Genomic DNA, 19,133 nt, shown 5'->3' on the forward strand with positions numbered 1-19,133 from the left:
TTGGAGATGAAGGAAGAAGATGTACAAAAATTAAAACAAAAGGCTCATGGAAGTAGACAGCTGGCAGGCTGTTCAGAATTTGAGAGCCAAATTTTTAAGAAGCATTAATCCTTCCAGGAGAAGAAAGGACTCCTGTGGGCTGCTGGCCAGGGGCAAGGAGGGCCGGGGCCCAGGAGCTGCCGCCTCCCTCCACCAGCCTCAGGGCCAGCGAGCCCTGTGCCAAAAGGTCAGCCTGGGAACACTGGGGTCTTCAGGGGGTCCAAGGCCATTGGAGGGTTTCAAAGTAAGATGTATGGCTTTCAGCAGGGCAGACACAATGTCACACTGACAAGCCCACAAATGAATGAATACACCTCTAAAAAGGGCTGGGCTGGATCAGAAAAGGATTTCTCTCCCTCCCCCCACCCCTTTTCTTTTCTCTTGAGATGGAGAATTATGTAAAGGCATCTCCCCTGCACATACTAAATGCCACTGCCTTCAGCATGCTCCCTGAGCAGGGTTTAATTTCTTACCTCCTGGCTCCTCACTCAGTTCACTGTCTTCCTTCCAATGACAGGGGTCAGGCGGTGGTAGAGAATGTCCGGGCAGAGCAATGCCTCCCACGGCCCCTCCCAGGGTCCCTGTGGGCTGCTCAGTCTGCTGGACTAGGCTGTCACAGTCACACCTCCACACCTTTGCCTAGGCTGTTTCCTCAGCAGGAAGTACTTTTCCTTCCCTTCTCTGCCAAATGATAACCTGCCGATCTCTGGAGTAAAATAAACTGTGTTGATGACCTTCTCTTAGATTCCAGCCCACCATCAAAACCATGTATACCCTCCTCTGTGGACCCTGGGACTTCGTTTCCATCTTCTCAATGGACTAGTCTATCTCCTCTTGTAGTTGTGGGTGATTAGAGCTCATTTGCCATTATGGGTGTTAGTACTGATATTGATGTTATTAACACTAGATTATAAGTTGCTTAGGAACAGGTCCTCTATCTTATTCATCTTTGTATACCCAGAATAGCACTTGGCCGACTGTTGGTTGTATTACTAAACAGAATTAACACATCCCAAATGCTGGCACAAAAGGAGTTTCAAGATCATCCCGGCCTTCCTCTGTGCTGGGCAAAATGTACTGGCAATAAACCCAACTTGCTAAAGATTCCCTTTTTCCTGGGAATCGGGATACCCGACATGCCTTTTTAAATATTACTAGGAGGGCTTTTGGAGAGTGAGAACTATGTTTTATGTCTCTTGAAAGCTCCCCTACCCCCCCTCCCCAAAATACTGCCAAACATTGAAGGGGCTTAGGGAAAAAAATAAGTTTCAGGATGAACGAATGAAGAATGAAAGACTAAAGCTCCAGGGTAAGAGGTTTTAGACTTATGCAAGGCAGCCAAACTGGTCCCAAGCAATTCAGAACACATCTGCAAAGAGCCGGCTTGCTATTCCCCCAAATGGGAGGGTTGCCAGGCGCCCCTGGTATTTATTTGCTCTCTTCACCATCCCAAGCTTGGGGGCTCCTCCTCTAGTTCCTTCCCCTCCCACCACCTCAGTGAGGCAGATAAGGATTGAAGTTGTGCAATCATTGGGTGACCTCTGACCCCCTTTGAAGAGCCTCCAACGCTGCCAATTACTCTCTCCCCACCTCCCACCCTCCAAGGACCTGCACCTCCAGCTTTGACCCCATGGGGTGTCAGGGTGTGGGTACCTGCAGGCATTTTTGGAAGTGGCTTAAAGACTTATTTTAGGCTTATCTAGTCCCACTCAGTTGGGCCAGGGGTTCATGTAAGGTGAAATAAAACTGTTCAAGGCGAAAACAAAACCGTTTTCTAAAAATTCTGCCACAGAACTGTAGCCACAGAAATATAGATAGCTATTGTTGAAACACTTTAAAAAGTTAAATGGTTTCTAATTTTTGTCCTCTGTTCTGGTTTTGCCTGTGAATGATTTAAAGAAACAGTTTGGAACAAAGTTGCCCTCAAACTCTGGCTGGGTTGCTGTTGGTTTGTTGAGCTTTGCTTTGTTTTGTTTTTGGTGGCTGTGGTTTTATGGAGGCGAACATGGTGTGGTTCTGTTTATTTTATTTTCCCTGTGGAATCAGCCCTTTCATTCCGGGCCAGTTCTGGTCACCAGAGATTAAGGTTAGCAATTTTAGAGGCAGCGCCTTTCCCCAGGGGCGGGGCTGTGGGCTCCACTTCCTGGGAAGTGTTCGGAAACTGAGCACCTCCCTAATAAACTTGCTATAAGGAATACAGTTGCTTTTTTCACCAAAATTTTACATGATTGAGCAATTAAAAGAACCCAAATACCCTCAAAGGGGGCAAAAAATTCTTCCTCAATAGGATTATTTGGAGACTTTTCCTTTGAAACAAAAGTAGTAGGTAAACTGATTGCACTTTTGTTAGGCACCCTGACCCTCACAGGTGATTGCTTTATACACATGCACACACACACCTGGCAGAGTATGCAATGTCCTCTAGGGGTCTTCTCCTTCTTCCAGGCCAGGAGAAGGTGTCTGTGCTGAGTGGCACTGGGATAAGGATCAGGGCTGGCACTCTGGGTCCAGTCCACAGGGAACGAGATGAGGGTGAATGGGAGGAAACAGATGTCTGAGATGCACTAGCCAAGGCAGCGTTCATACACAATCACCCTCTATTCCAAAGTCAACAGATGCCAACCCGGGAAATCCCAGAGTGAGGGTGCCATTGTGCAGGAAAGGAGAACTCCCAGCACTGCTAATGACTAACTTTTGGCTTCTGTGCAGGCCCATGAAGTGACCCTGGTGCCGTGGATCAAACGGCCTCAGTAGTTCTGGGCATTTCTCAGATCCTGGAGCAGAACTATGGGAGAGGTTCTCCAGAGCCAGCCCTTTCCACAGCTGCCTCCCTGTCGTGCTCCAATCACAGGTGGACATCAGGAACTCACGGTGACCTGGTATTATGTTTATCAAAGCACTTTTACATCACTGACCCAGGTGGTTTTCTTCAAACTCATCTATGAACTAAGCTAAATGGCTGGCATGATCCCATTGGCTGGCATGATCCCATTTTTATCCAAGGAGAACACTGAGGCACAGAAAGGTCAAGTGAGCTGTCCAAAGAGGTTAAGCACAGCTACTTCATGAGAGAGCCAAAGCTAGGTCTTACACCTAGTGGCTCCTATCCAAATGCCCTCTCCTCAGTTTCTCAAGATAAGGGGCTTTACTTACTTTACTTGTTATTATTAACAAAAGCAATAGCACGAACAATAATACTTTCATAAATGAATCTACTATATTCTATAGGTACCATTCTGAGACATCTGCATATAATATTTTACTGAATCATCATAGTAATAGTAACCTTATGATATAGGTTTGAGAATTACATGTTACAGAGGGGGGAAATAGGCACAGAAAAATCAAATTACTTGCCCAAGGACATTGAGCTAATATGACATCACTTAGACTTAAAACTCTGTTTAGCTGCAGAATCTACATTTTTAACCTGTTCTGTTCTCTCTCTGTCTCTCTCTCATTCTTTCTTGTTGTGTGTGTGTTTGTGTGTGTTGTAATAGCATAATCATAATGTGAGCCTAAGATCAAAAAAATAATATAAAAGTACTCCACTGAAAGGGTTTGGACAAATAATAGGTTTTTTTCCCCTTTCTACTTAGTGGAGTTTTTTTGTGTGTATTTTCTGTTTATGTTTGGTTTTAATGATTGCTGCTACTACAAATAAAATTCCATTGAATGTACCAAATTCTGTCTCATATCATGCAATCATAGATAGTGTTTTAAATAGCTTTGTGATGTGGGGCAAATCATAAACCTCTCTGTACCTCAGCCTTTTCTTCTGTAAAATGGGATCGTACATCTAAGGGTTGTTTTGAAAATCAATACTACATATGAAGGCACTTGGACAACTGTAAATTCCTAGAACTACTTTCCCAAAATTAATTGATGGGAAGCAAAGTTTAGTATGTTCAACAATACGTTTGTCTGAATTGAAGAACTTCTGGGAAGCTGAAATATACTAGTGAGCATTAGAGTATTCTAGGAAATGGAGTACTACTATCTAAATTTATTTGACTACAGAGCCCTTTGGGTGGAGCATTTCTCAAGCTACTACTCTAAGGGAACCCACTTTAGGATATGTCTATCCCAGAAAGTAGAATCTGGTATGTATTTTCCCAGAGGGTCCCCCTTTTCAGCAATGTTCAGAGCAGCCTAGGTCATTCGAAGTCACCCTTAGATTTTCTCACTTAATATTGAGACTGCCCCGGGAGACCTAAGCCTGTACTTCCATCGTAACTCTCAGTGCAGGGGCCACGGACCTGAATGACAGGACAGAGAGGGGCTCTGGGGCTTCAACAGTAATGTGACGAGACACTAAAGAAGACCCCACTCTGTGTCCTACAAACAGTCCGGCTCCTACTGGGCAGGCTCCTACAGAGTCACACCGAAAGCCTACTCAGAATGTGTGGCTGGCCCCAGACAGAAAAACTAAGATTTTAAGGATGGCACTACTGCTGAGGAATCTACATCCTTCCAGCACGGAGCAGCGGGATTAGGAGTAACAATGGGATTGCCCCTACATGTGGGACATAACTAGAGGAGAATGTGTACCCTTTTCTGTTTCGACATCACTATGCCATGAAAGTGGTGGACCTGGGCATCTGAAATACCCACCATTCAGTATGATACTAAAAATTGCTAATGTTTTGAGTATTTGCATACTTACCATGTCCTAGACACTGTCTAAGCTCTTTATATAGATCATCACATCATCATCTTCAATTCTCACAATAACCCTTTGAAAGTAGTACTGTCACCATTTTACAGCACAGATAACGAAAGCACAGAGGTGTTAGGTACATTGCCAGTCATCGCACAGCTTATAAATGGTGCAGCTGGAATTCTAACAGGGGTTTGTCTAAATCCATAGCCGTGGACCTAAGGTTATAAACCCTGTTGGTCTTCTAGAGTAGTGGTTCTCCAAGTGTGGTCCTTGGACCAACATCATCACCAATACCTGAGAACTTGTTAGATATGCAAATTCTCAGGCACCGCCTCCGACCTACTGAGTGAGAAACTCTGGTGGGTCCCGGGTGTCTGTGTTTGAACAAGCCCTGCAGCTCATTCTGATGCCAACTAAAGCCCGAGAACCACTGCTCCCGGTTGTGGGTTGTGGCGTCATGTTTCCAGAGAGAGGTAACACAATCAGCCCCAGCAGGAGTTATCTGGCCCATTGTCCCCCAGGGTCACCCAGCAACCAGCAGGGCACAGCAGGCAGGGGTGGGGCCCGTAGTTATTCTGGGAAGGAGGAGTAATAGTGAGGGCTGGTGGTTCCAAGGCACGAGGGCCGTGACAGGACAGAGACGGGTGGGGAAAGGCCAGCTCAGGCCAGGTCTGCCCTGAATACGCTACACCGTTTCCATTCCATGCCGTTCCCACCCTCCCTCTTCACACGGCCACAGACTGTCAGGGCTGTGCAGGCCTGGACCGTCCCTGAGTTCCCCTCCTTCCAGAGCACAGGTTCCCACAGGAGCAAGGCCCCTGCCAAGAGGGCCGCCTGCCTCTGCTTGCGTCCCTGCAGTGATGGCCAGCTCATTGTCCTCAAGGCAGCTCTTTTCTCTTCTAGAAGCTTCTGGCTGCTACACTGCATTTCTGTGGGACTTCTCAGTCTCCTTACACCATTCCCTTCCCTTTCTCCTCAGCCCCTTGCAGGCTACAGCGAACCAGCCTGCCTCGGGGCAGCCCTTCAGGTATTTGCTGGTGCCCCTGCCTTCTGGGTCTTCTCTTGTCTATGACAAAAGCCGCCGTTCTTTCAATAATCCCTCTTCCACCTGCCTTCACGTTCTCACCAGCCTGGTCCATCTGAAAAGGCTCCTGAAGTATTCTCTGAGAGGGGCACCCAGTAGCCCTTATCCACCACTCTCTATTGGTCAAACTCACCAATCTCCACTGAAGGGAATAAATATTGGGCAAGCTGAGCAAACAGTGCTGGCTGCAGGCCTACGTGCTGTGCTGTGCTGTCCTGGAGGAGGGTTGTAAAGCCCTGGTCCCGAAGGGCGGGCCGTGGGGAGGGTGCGCCGCCTGCTTTTCCTCCTCTTCTTCTTGATGGGAAGACAGGAATGACAGCCTGCCCTTCAGAGAGGGCCTCCCCGCCTGCCTCGGCTTCCTCGGGGAACTGTTCTTCCAAGACCCACTCAACACGCTGTGCAGGAGGTCCCTCCTGGAGAGCAGTGCTCCACCCCACACGCCCCCCTCCATGATCTGCAGGAGCCCGTCCTCCCTGGCATCTCTCCGATTCCAGGGCTGGTGGGCTGGCCATGCCCACGGGAACCGCTGGCTCTCAGAATTGGTCAACAGCAGGCAGTGTCCAGGCCCCGCAGCCTCTCTGCTGTTGGCAGGGACTGACCCTGTCTGCAGGGAACAGATAGTGACAGGTCAGCTTTCACGGGACAGACGGGTGGTAATCTCCCCGAGAAAGCCAAGGCGGGCAAGGCTGGGCGCCGGGAGATCTGGGATAGAGGCCCTCAAGGTCCCAGTGTCCTCTGGAGACCAATGGTTTGAATTCAGATTCTGGTCCACCCTGGCTGGCTGTGTGACCTGGGCCAAGTAATTCCAATTCCCTGGGCCCTACAATGGCGTCGGCTCATGGGGATTATAATAGCGCCCCTCTCTTGAGGTTGCGCCGGGGCCCGCGAGAGACCCGCATAGGAACACCGGTCTGGCACATGGTCGGTGCTCACTGTTCCTACTGGTATTACCGTTTTATATGGGTTGATTAGGGATCGAGTTATACATGGCTAGAAGCTTTTTAACTTTATATAGACTTCCTTTATTCTCTCATTTGATCCTAATAACTCAGTGAGATGACAATGTCAAAATTTACCATTAGCATTATATTAATAAAAACACTGAAGCCAGAAAGGTCACAGTGACAGGTCTAAAGTCACACCTGACCCATTACCAGATCCCAGATCATCTGAGACCTGCCTTGGGCAGTTTGATTTAAATGATCACCGCATTTTCCCACATGTTATATAGCTGCCTTATTTTCTAAAATCAAGAGCTAGACTCAAGATGTGGACATAAAATTCCCCAATCTGAACAGTGTACAGGCTCTCCTGCTCTGCACCCTCCAGTTTCTATCCTGAGGGCGTTCAGGAAAAGATGCCTTGATTTCTGCACCCCGACCTGGCTCCTGGGTCAGGGCTGATCTAATCCCTGCCTGCTAGATGAGTCAAATTACAAGCCGGCTCACTGCCCAATCCAAGGCTCACTGTCTGACCCGAAGCCAGAACTCAAGGGCATATGGTACAAAGTCCTCCCAGAGTACTCCACAGGACCACCCCTTGAAGTCTGCCCCCAGAAAGCCCCCTAAAATGGCCTCAGGGAAGGCCTCAGCCTCTCTTGCAATGGCCCAGATCCAAGGCCATTTTTCCTGAGGCTTCTGGAACAAGGCAGAGTGGGAATGTGGGGTGAGAGGAGGGTATACCTGACTGCTCCAGGTGCACCCCTCTAGTTTGCCAATTCCAAGAGCCCCAAGAATCAGGCTCTAGGGAATTTCTGCCTGGGACTGGGCATCACAGTGGCTCCAGAAATACCAGATTTTCCCAGCAAATCCCATCTAGGCCTGAAAAGCACTATCCCTTCAACATCCGCTCTAACTAGTCTGCAGGCTGGCTTGGCTGTGTGTTCCTGGGAAGGCACTTTATCTCAGTGTCCTTCCTCTGGCTCCAAGAGATGCCTCTCTCTCTCTATCCCCAGGAGACATCAGGCATTGGCGCTGCTGAGCACTTATCATCCAGGGATGCTCTAATGACATCAGCTTCCTGAGAGCTGGACAGTTCCCTTTTCTTCAAAGCCTGGCTTTGCTCCCTCTACCTCCCTCCCACACCCACATTCCCACCCAGATCCATCCTCCAGGCCCAACAGCACACAGGACAAGATTCTCACAGTCTTCGCCATCACAGTGTGGCGCCTTCATCTGACTGTTCTTTATTAGACAGAGCCAACAGGGCTAAGGGTTGAAAAAGAGGGCTGCCTTGTTGCAAATGAGTGCTATTGCATGGGTTGGAAACTATCTAGCTACAGAACAGAACTGTTCTTACATTTATTAATTTATGCAACAAATAGTTTTGAATGAGCAGTAAGTACCAGGTCTTTTCTGGGTGTTGAGGGGAGAGATAGAGAGCGCGCTGAACAAGACAAATAAAGCCTGCCATCAAGGAGCAGCAGAACCGACAAACAAATAAATATACAACAAATACCACAACAAGGAGGATAGCCAGGTTAGGGACAGAGGTCGCCTGGGAGGAAGGGGCAGGGACTTCCGAGGGGCTTCTGAGAGAGGCTTCTCCAAGGAGGCACTGGTTAGCAGAGACTCAAACGAAAGAAAGAAGAGAGCCAGGAAGCAGACCTCAGGGAACAGTGTTAGGGGCAGAGGGACAGGAGTGCACAGGCCCTCTACAGAATGTGGCCAGTGTGCTCCAGGACAGCAAGAATGCCACGGAGGCCGGAGCAGTGAGCGAGGTGGCTGGGAGGGGTGGTGGTGGTGAGAGATGGGCTAGAGGAAAAGGTCAAGGCTAGCCTGTATACAGCGAGGTGGGCCAGCCCCAGCCCTTGGCCTGTCTTTGTAAGCCCATGCACTAGGGATAGTTGTTATATTTTTTAAATGTTAGAAGGAGGAAGAAACAGAGACCAAGATAAAGGCAAAGAAGGAGAAGATGATGACGATGTGAGAGACTCTTATGTGGCCCAGAAAACCTAAGATAGGTACAGAAGAAGCTTGCTTACCCCTAACAGAGATCTGAATGTAAGCCATTTGGGTTTTGTTCCCAGTCTCAGAGGAAGCTAAGGAGAGTGCGGTGACTTCTGAGCAAGGAAGTGGCCCGCCCTGAGGTGAAGTACACTTCTTCCATACACTCTGCTTCCATGGGACAATGGTTGTAAGGCTCAGGGGATGCTGAGAGGTGAGCTGGTACTATTACACTCACACAGGCATAAGGATGGTGGCTTGCTCGGGATGGTGGCAGTGCTATGCTGAAAAGAAACTGATTTTCAGACATGTCAGCTAAGTTGTCAAATTGAATATGGGATGTGAAGCAAAGATAGGAGTGAGGGATGACTCCAGGGCTTTGTGCTGGAACAACTGGGTGAATGCTGGTGCAATTTATGGAAATGTAGAGGACGAGGGGGGGAAACAGATAGCAAAACAGCTTTTTTTTTTTTTTTTTTGTATTTTTCTGAAGCTGGAAACGGGGAGAGACAGTCAGACAGACTCCCGCATGCGCCCGACCAGGATCCACCTGGCACGCCCACCAGGGGCGACGCTCTGCCCACCAGGGGGCGATGCTCTGCCCCTCCGGGGTGTCGCTCTGCCATGACCAGAGCCACTCTAGCGCCTGGGGCAGAGGCCAAGGAGCCATCCCCAGTGCCCGGACCATCTTTGCTCCAATGGAGCCTTGGCTGCGGGAGGGGAAGAGAGAGACAGAGAGGAAGGAGGTGGGGGGGTGGAGAAGCAAATGAGCACTTCTCCTATGTGCCCTGGCCGGGAATTGAACCCGGGTCCCCCGCACGCCAGGCCGACGCTCTACCACTGAGCCAACCGGCCAGGGCTGCAAAACAGTTTTAAGGTAGCAAAAGTTGCCTGACCTGTGGTGGCATAGTAGATAAAGCGTCGATTTGGATTGCTTAGGTCGCCGGTTCAAAACCCTGGGCTTGCCCAGTCAAGGCACATTCGAGAAGCAACTACTGAGTTGATGCTTCCCACTCCTCCCCTACCTTCTCTCTCTCTCCTCTCCCTAAAATCAATAAATAATATCTTTTTTTAAAAAAAAAAAAAGCAGAAGTTCTGGTTTGGCCATGATCAGTTCGTTTAACTAAACATCAAAGCGGAGACATTTATATAAACATGTGTAATGCAAAGGATGGTGACATCTCTGATGCTATTTGAATAGAAAGAAATAAAGAACGCATGGAAGACTTACTCTTAATGTGAAGTATTTGATATTCATTCCCGCAACAATCTAGAAGAAAAATTTTCTCCATTTATCTCTGCCATTTGACTGATGACAGACTTGAGGCTTAAAGAGGCTGAATAGTTTACCCAAAGCTACATATGGAGTTGGAGAGTGTTAGAGCTTGGAGTCAGAGCCAAGAGTGCAAGTTCTCAACACCACCTCTGCTAAACTGAACGACACATCCAGCATGTCTGCTCAGGAAGGCGCCTTTGCTTTCTCAGTGCTTGTGCATGGGCATTTTCATTTGGAAAACATAACAGACAAATTAAGTTCTCAAACTGATCCTACAGGCCAGAGGAAATAAAATATTTTTGTTTTCTACCTCTAGATTTTATAAAATTAAATAAACACATTTTAAATTATGATACTATATTCAGACAGTACATTTAAATTTGAAAGTTATATATGCTTATTAATTAAAATAAAAAAATACAGAAAAATAGAAAGGGAAAAAATTAGTATATTCCCAACCCTTCAATATAGCCATGATTCATTATTCTGGAACTTTATAAAGGCCATACCTAACCTGCTGCATAGGGAGCAACACTTAGTGTCTGAGGTTCAGAACTGTGGGATCAAAGAGTGAAGAGGACCCCACGGGAACCAATAAACTGGACGGCAGAGGAGCCAGGTAGTAATAAAGATGGCTGACATTTATTAAAACAACACACAGCTGTGTGTCAAGAAGTGTGTTAAGTGCTTTAACGGAACGACTTTATTTAATTCTCACACCCCATTTTACTGTTTTCATCACTCCCAAGCAGCAGAAACGAGACTTAAGCCAGGGTAACGAGCCCTGGATCAGGAGCCATTCAATCTCATGCCATGCTATGCCTAGAGAACAATTATGACCCACCGGAGCCTGGGAGGTACTCTATAAATATTTCTTGAACAAAGAAATCAAAACTAAGTCATCTGATACATTCAGAACAAAACTAAGGAGACAGAGAGTAAACTGTGGCAACCTATATAGGATTGACTAATTGATTCACTCATCAACAAATATTTATTGAGGGCGTACTAAGTATCAAGCACTGAACTAGACACTGGAGACCAGTGGGGAACATAACAGACTAAAATCCTGGCCTGTGGTGCTTACATTTTATTTTTTTATTTTATTATTATTTTTTTTATTTTCTTTATTTTATTTTATTTTTTTATTTTTATTTTCCTATGTCCCCCCCATTCACAATACAGACCAGGCGAAGAGCCAGGGCTGAGGTGTAGATGGGTGGGTTTACTTTGCCTCCTCTTTCTGTACAGTGTAAGAACACAGCCTGCGGTAAGCACTGGGAGGCCGGTGCTTACATTTTAGTGGCTAGATCACCACCAATCCCAGGAGGTGCTCAGATTGGCTTCTCCCCTGCCCCCTAGAGGTCTGCGTTATTTCACTCTGATGCACATGATCACCCTGTGCCAATCAATTTGTCCTAAAAGGTAAAGAACTTGCCTAACCTGTGGTGGCACAGTCGATAGAGCACTGACCTGGAACGCTGAGGTCATGTGTTCAAAACCCTGGATTTGCCAGGTCAAGGCACATGCAACATGCAAGCAATGAACAACTAAAGTGAAGCAACTATGACTTGATACTTCCAGCTCCCTCTCTTCTCTTTCTGTAAAATCATTTTTTAAAAAAAGAAGTAAAGAACTTCAGGAATGGAAAAAAAATAAAATAAAACTAATTACAAAGCACTTCTATTTTATTCTTTAGACCAAACATTGTCTAACTTGTGCGTCCTTGTCATCTCTTATTAGTTTATTTCTGCTCAATTTCCAATCAGAGCCACTAACTGGCATTTTTAACCTAAGGCTATAACCCTGCAGGGCTTCCCGTGGATGAGAAAATGCAATATGGATACACAGTTTGCAGGCGGAGAAGGAGCATGGAAGGGAAAAAGGGTCCGTTGCTTCTGTCAGATTTTCAAAGGGGTATAGAACCTCAAAAAAGGCAACAACAAAAAAACCCCAAAACAAAACATGGGTATAATCTCTTTCCACTTCAGTGATATTTCCCATAGTCTGTGAATGTTGACTTTTTTTTTCCTGTAAGAGTCTCTTGTAGAGCTGAGACTGAGTGGCATTTGGGGTTTGCTTTCAGAAACTATGTGAGTACAGCATTGGTATTTTTCCAGGCACAGCATAAAACGGAGCTTAATTCATTCACTTCCACATTGACACAAGAGGGAATGTTCCAATTCCTCAGCTGCTGAGAAAGGCAATGTCCCCCACCAGGCTTCACACAACCCTCTTTCACTTGATTATTATTTGAGTCTCACCCTTGGCCCTGACTCCACACCATGGGTCTACACCATTTCCCTGAGTACACACAGTCTTAGATTCCTTTGAGCCAAAGAAAATAACACTGTTCTGATAGTCCGAGGCAAGAGCAGACTTCCTAAGCAGGCTGTTCATCTGCCAGAATTCCTGCTCACTATGCTTATTCTCGAACTCCAGATATCAATCACCGTCTCTATAGGGTAGAGAAATGGAACAGAAAATACAGACGGTCTCCTGTTTTTATTCTTTTTGTTGAAAGCAAGTAGCACATTCAAGTGGAACATTTAAGATTCAAGGTCTTTGTGTGCATTCATTGCTTCAATGAACACATATCAAGTGTCTACAGTGCTCTCGACACTTTCCAAGTGCTGAGGACACAGTAATGAACAAGAGAGTCCTGGTTCCTGCCCTCCTGGCGGCTATGGACTAGTGTAGGGAGGAGACATCACAAGTAGCTCCCCCTCGGACTCCAGAGGGCTGCCCTATTTCACTCTGATGCACATGATCACCCCGTGCCAACCAATTCACTCTAAAAAGTAAAGACCTTCAAGAATAAAAGAAACCTAATTACAAAGTACTTCTATTTTATTCTTTAGAATGAATATTGTCTGACTTGTTTTTCCTTGTCATCTCTTCTTAGCTTATTTCTGCTCAATTGTGCTGAGCAGTATGAAAAACATATGAAGTACTATTGAGAACATGTAACTAAATAACCCTTGGTAGTATTTTACTGTTGAAGAATGAAAAAGACAACCTGTTGAAGTAACATCTGTGTTGAGACCTGAGTAGAAATTGCCAAAGCCAAGGTAATTAGGAACAGAGAACAGATTAGGAACCACTGAGGATGTGCAAAGGCCCTGGGGCCAGAACTAATATAAAACATTCTAGAAATTGAGGGAAAAAACCAGTGTAGCCAGAGCATGAAAACCGAAACCACAAATGGCTAGGAACAAGGCTAGAGAAGGCATAGGGGATCTGCAAAGATAGGGCTTTGTATGTCATTGTAGGGACTTAGGTCCTTATCCTGAGAGGAATGGGAAATCATGGAAAAGCACTGAGAAGGGATGTGTGTGTGTGACTTGATCAGATTTGAGGTTTTAAAAGATCATTCTGAACACAGTGTGAGGAACGAACCGGAGATGAGTAGGATCATATGGGAGGAACCTGGTCCAGCACTTCCTCAGTAGGCCTGGAGAGAGATGCTGGTTGTTCTGACCAGGGCGAAGGGAAGGGACATGAAGAGGAGTAAACTCACCTAAGCAAAAACAGGAAAGATGAACAAACAGAGCTTGACAGAGGTTAGATGCGGAGCTGAGAAGGAAGATAGCATTAGTCCTCTAATCAGTCATTTCTGCTTGTCCCCAAAGCAGTTCTAGACAGTCCTTCCTATCCCACCTCCAGGAGATGACTATTTGAGTGGACATGCCAGTTGGGGTTATAGCATGTGTCAAGTATAAAGCTGAAATGAGTCACTAATTCATAAGGCTCCAGTCACAATGGCCATCCCCACCCAAAGCCTTTGAGTTGGCAATCCCACTGCCCCGCTCAGGCATCCGTGTGCTTCATGTGGCCGGTCCTGTGGTTCTAATGCCTCCTCAGAACGTTCTGCATTGAGCCCTTCATCGGACGTCACTCCTAGCCAGTCCTGAACACGTTGCCGCGCTTTCTTTTTTCATAGAAATAAACGTATTTATGCATGTGTTTACTTGTGTTTTAGCTGTAGTTCTCTTCCCACAAGAAGGAAAACCCCGTGACAACAGAAACCTTGCTATTCTTAATCCACGGGGGCTAAAAGAGTGCCCAGTGCATAGTAGGTGCTCAGTAAAAAGATAAATGATGCCCTAAAGACCAAATGCCCCCCAGACCTCTCTCACCTTGAGAAGCCTGGACATCTACACCAGCACTGGCTCTGGGCTTTGGTACAGACTGAGCAGCCCCTGTGCTCGATTCTTCTTGAGCCCTTTCAGACTCGTTCTAAGCGCCAACTGAACACAGAGCTCAGGGGAGTCACAGTATTCCAAAAAACAACACTCCCAAGGGGGTTTTCTTTTCTTTATTCCCCAAAGCAGAAGAACCACAAGCACTGGCATTTTCCCAAACACCACACCTTGGGCTATGAAGCAAACAATAGGATCCTGGGACAGGATTACTTATTTTCACACATGACTGGAAGAGCTCATGAGCAAATAATGCTTGTACTGCTAATTTGTTACTATTTCTTCCCCCTAGTTTTCCCGGTAGATCTCAGGGCCAAAGTCAACTGCACTGTAGTTCATAACTGGTCCTTTCTAACCCGGGATATTGGACAGGATTTGGTTCTCTCAGCTCAATTCCTTCTTGGAAACGATTCTCAATTTTTCTCTCTGAGGCCTCTAATTTTATTTTTGAAAAGATGCTGTTTTTCATAACACGAACATGGGGGCTGCATTCTGCAGAGGGGAAAGGAACAGGATGTGGCCAGGCCTAGCCACGCCCTTGCAGAACCCACCAACGGGACGAGTCAGTGCGTAGTCACCAGTGGACAGGCAGTTCTCAGAGCCTGTGAGTCAGTGTCAGTGGCTGCTGTGCCTGGGTCTTCTGAGCCCTGCCACGACCCTGCTGTCTCCCCCAAGGCAGAAGGGAAGTGACTAATAACAGACAGCACTGTCCAATGATGACTTCAACTGAAACCATACTATGGTGCTGGTGGGAGAAGATGAACTCACCTTACAAATCTACTGCGCTGCCCTGCCGTTGAGTTGCAATGGGACAAAGGACCGGCCCCAGCACAGCTGCCTGAGGTGGGATACGTCTCTGCAGCCTGTCTCTCAGGGGAGCAGTGCCTCACGGGCAGGTGTGCTGGGGCCGCTGGGTTGGGGGTGGGGGAAATACAGGCAGAACTCGGGTCTAAAACTCAAACTCATATGCTGGAACTCTCCCTTACCAGGGGATATTTCTACTCTTAGATATTACCTTTCAGGCAACAGAGGCCAACGAGAAGATCAGGAAGTATTTTTTGTAGGGGAAAGAGATTAATAAAAATCAACTCTGAGGGGTGCCATGGCGGCCTGAGCTCAGGATGACAGGGGTCCACCATCTTGCCGTCACAGCGTGTCTGTCTCGCTCCATGTCACTGCTCATCTGCATCTGCACCCCCAAATGGTGACAGCAGACACCTTTTCTCAAATACTCACCGTGTGCGGAGCACTTCCCGCGTGTGATTTTACTTGTTCGCCCCCATGAGGGAGGTGTCCATTATTATCTATAGTTTACAAGTCAGAAAATAGGAATCAGAGACATTCATTGACTTGCCCCAAAACATAGCAAGTCAGGAGAAGGGGTGGGAAGCAACCTCTTACCCGACACCAGAAGCCCCTCTGCTCTGCCACCACACTGCCTTCAACAGCGTCCACTGACTCTCTTTACTAAGTTAGCAAAAGTGTATTTTTTGTCTTTTTTGTTTTTGTTGTTGTTTTTTTCCCCAGGTAGATCCTCACTGACTGTTTTCACAACCCTAAATTAAAACAATACCCAAGCCTTTGTCCCTTCTTATCAGTGAGGGTGTCGAACACATCTTCCATGTTCAAATCTCTATGGTTTCATTCTGATCAACTACAGAAAATCATCCTCTTCCTTTCAAGAGGGGAAACATATCTTATTAGGCTTTTTATTTATTTTTTTTAAATTTTTTTAATTTATTCATTTTTTAGAGAGGAGAGGGAGAGACAGAGAGAGAGAGAGAGGAGAGACAGAGAGAGAAGGGGGGAGGAGCTGGAAGCATCAACTCCCATATGTGCCTTGACCAGGCAAGCCCAGGGTTTCGAACCGGCGACCTCAGCATTTCCAGGTCGATGCTTTTTCCACTGCGCCACCACAGGTCAGGCTTATTAGGCTTTTTAGAATATCTACCAGCAATGCTCTGTCGATGGTGGGATTCTACAAACTCCCCAAGTGGGTAAGGAATGAGAGCCAGTCTCTTGGGGGGTATAGGAAAGTGGGCGGAGGTCTTGGTCCCAGCTTTGGCAGCTGGCTGGGTCTGGTCACGGGGTGATTGGCAGCTCCCAAATCTCTGATGCAATGAAGTGTGGTAACTAGCCCACGTGGCTGTGGGGGCAACCCCTGAGCCCCCAGCTCTGCTGCCTTGTTTTCTAAGCCTGAGCCCACCCACCAGGGGGACTGCCCACCAGTCCCCCTGTCCTGCCCAGGCCTGAGCCTTTCTTCCACCATCATCCCTGGCTAGACTCTCAGCCAATGACCTGGGAGCACAATCATCCTAGGAATCAGCCTGGGCAGGAAAGGGTCCCTGTCCCGCACTACCTCTTACAAGTCACCCCACTTTTCACCACAGCCACTGCCTCCTGCCCTCAAGCCTGCACCACCCTTCTTCACACTCTCTGGGCTGCCCTCGCTCCAGCCCCTGCCTCCAGCCCCTGCCGTCCCTCCCTGCTCCTCACAGAGCTCAGCCGCTGCCCAGCTCACATGCCACACAACTGCCTCTTTCTCACCATCCGGTCTCAGCCCCCAGGGCTGTCCTCAGAGGGGCCTTCCCCGACCACCCGTCACTCTGCCATGTCACTCGGCTAATTTCCTGCATCACCCTCACCGCGACTTAAAATTATTTTGCTTATGTATTTCATCACCTGTCTCCCTGGCCCTAAAATATTATATAAATTCTATGAAAGCAGGAACCAACCTTCTCATCTAGTTCGCTGTTGGGTCCCCAATGCCTTGGATAGCACAGTAGGTGCTCAATAGATGGAAGAAACTAAAGCCTTGAATCTTGACTTCCTCTTTTATAAAGCAGAGGCGGTACTATTATATCACAAGGCTGCTGTGAGCATTAGAGGCAATATATCAATATTTTGAGGACTTGTCAAAGACTAGGCCCTAATGATGGAAAGTTTTAAAGTTATTACTATTGTATTGAGAGAGGTGGTGTAAACTGGGGGCTAAGCCGGCAGGCTCCACAGCCTGAATCTGGCCTTCACTCCAATGAGCTGCTTGACCTTCAGCAAATTCTCTAAGCAATGGTTTCCTCATCTGTAAAACAGAGATAATAGTTCTAACTCCTAGGGCTATTGTGCAGGTTAAGCAAGACAATCCATGAAAAGTATTCATTTTGGCACGCTCCATCCCATCAGTAAACATAAACTATTACTGTGTACCAGATACGGGGCAACACATTTTCTCAGTATACCCTCCCATTACACACTACAGCCTACAGGGCACTTTTATATACATCCTCTCAGCTCACGCTTCTGAAACCCTCTAAAGGCCAGGAATTACCCACTTAGTGTTTTCTAATTGAAAAAAAATTGAGGTTCAGAGAGGTCAAGCAGCTTGACTGAAATCACACAGCTAACAAGAAGCAGAGGAGGTGAACCCTCCAATTCAGGAATTCAAACTCTTGTCACCCAACCTACAGCCCCAGAATCAGAGGACAGCATGCTGGACCCAGCAGGGAGAAACCCTGCCGAGCTGTTTGACTCTTCCTGCTCACAGTCAACAGAAGCCCTGGGCCTCTGCACGCTCATGGGAGCCAACTGTGTCTCTCTGAAACTTACTCCCCTGTAGGTTAGTCAAGGGTTTGGCAAAGCCGCAAAGGCAGATGGAGCCTGTGGCTTCCGCCACTAGAGCAGGCCCGAAGTTCTGGTGTTCTCACAGCTTCAAAGCAGCATCAAAATAGCCCAGCATTTGCTGGAGGTGGGTCAGAGAGGGGCCCTGAATCGGTCACCCAGGGCTCTTTCAACTGCTTCCAGCTGGCACCGTGTTCGCTGGGCATCAGGGTCTTGCGTTTGGAGCAGCCTGGTCTACCAACCCCTCCCAATCTGACCCCTTGCCCTGCCTCAGCCCCTGGCCACTGTCTTCGGAAAGGCTTCCAAAAGTGGCCTCACCAGGCCTTGGCAGCTCTTCCATCTGGGACAACTGAGGAAAGGGAGTCTGGGCATAAAAGCCAGGGTGCAAGCCCGAGCCGGTGTCAGCGACGTGAGGGGAGAACAAACTGCGCTCACCAAAAAGAAACTGGCGCCCTGTGCTGTCTTTTGGACTCAGCAGGAGCAGATTTGTTGTGACTAATGCATCAGGCTTTAAATACTTTTCACAAGGCATACTGATTAGCCCGAGGCACAGTGGAGGCAAGTGCAAAGTTTCCAAAAGGAAGAATATGCCGCCACCCTCAGAGAACACTGATGGAAGTCTGCACTGTTGATGGAAGACCACCCTGTCTCATTCCTTAACCGAGCAACAAGGCACAGGACACTGAGGCCAGGAGAAAGCACAGGGAACCAGTCAGAGTCAGGAATGGGATTGGCAAATGGGGAGGGTGTGTTTTCAGTTGGCTCCTGTCATCCTTCCCCTAAAAAGCCCTGCATGCATGTTTGTTCCTTGGCACAATTCAAATTTCTTGGCATTACCTTCTAGGATCTTCATGAACTGGTCCTGGACTAGGTTGAATGGTGTCTTGCTAAAAATTCATGTCCTCCTAGAGCCACAGAATGAGACTTTATTTGAAAACAGGTTTTTTGGGGTTTTTTTTAGAAAATGAAATTTAATGGGGTAACATTGATCAATAGGGTACATAGGTTTCAGGTAAACATTTCTATAGCATTTGAACCGTGGATTGTTGTGTGCCAGTGTGATTAGTTAAGATGAGTTTGTAATGGATTAGGCTGAATCCTAAATCCAATGACTGGCATCCTTGTAACAGGCCATGTGAAGACTCACAGACACATAGAGAAGAACACCATGTGGAAATGGAGACAAAGATTACAGTGATGGGTTTACAAGCCAAGCAATGTCAAGAATTGCCAGCAACCACCAGAGGCAAGGAGAGAGGCATGAAGGACTCGCCCTTGAATCCTGCAGAAGGAACCAACCTTGCTG

At 47.3% G+C, this 19,133-nt stretch overlaps 1 protein-coding gene and 1 non-coding gene across 5 annotated transcripts in view; both read right to left on the reverse strand.

Moving 5' to 3' along the window:
• Positions 1-19,133, reverse strand: part of NAV2 (neuron navigator 2) — a 397,784-nt gene that overhangs the window by 339,533 nt on the left and 39,118 nt on the right. The window lies entirely within an intron of this gene.
• LOC136389897 (small nucleolar RNA SNORA51) lies at positions 11,167-11,294 on the reverse strand. Its single transcript, XR_010748452.1, has one exon. It is a non-coding gene; the product is annotated as a small nucleolar RNA SNORA51 (small nucleolar RNA).

This window comes from Saccopteryx leptura, chromosome 1 (genome assembly GCF_036850995.1).
Source record: "Saccopteryx leptura isolate mSacLep1 chromosome 1, mSacLep1_pri_phased_curated, whole genome shotgun sequence".
Classification (NCBI taxonomy): Eukaryota; Metazoa; Chordata; class Mammalia; order Chiroptera; family Emballonuridae; genus Saccopteryx; species Saccopteryx leptura.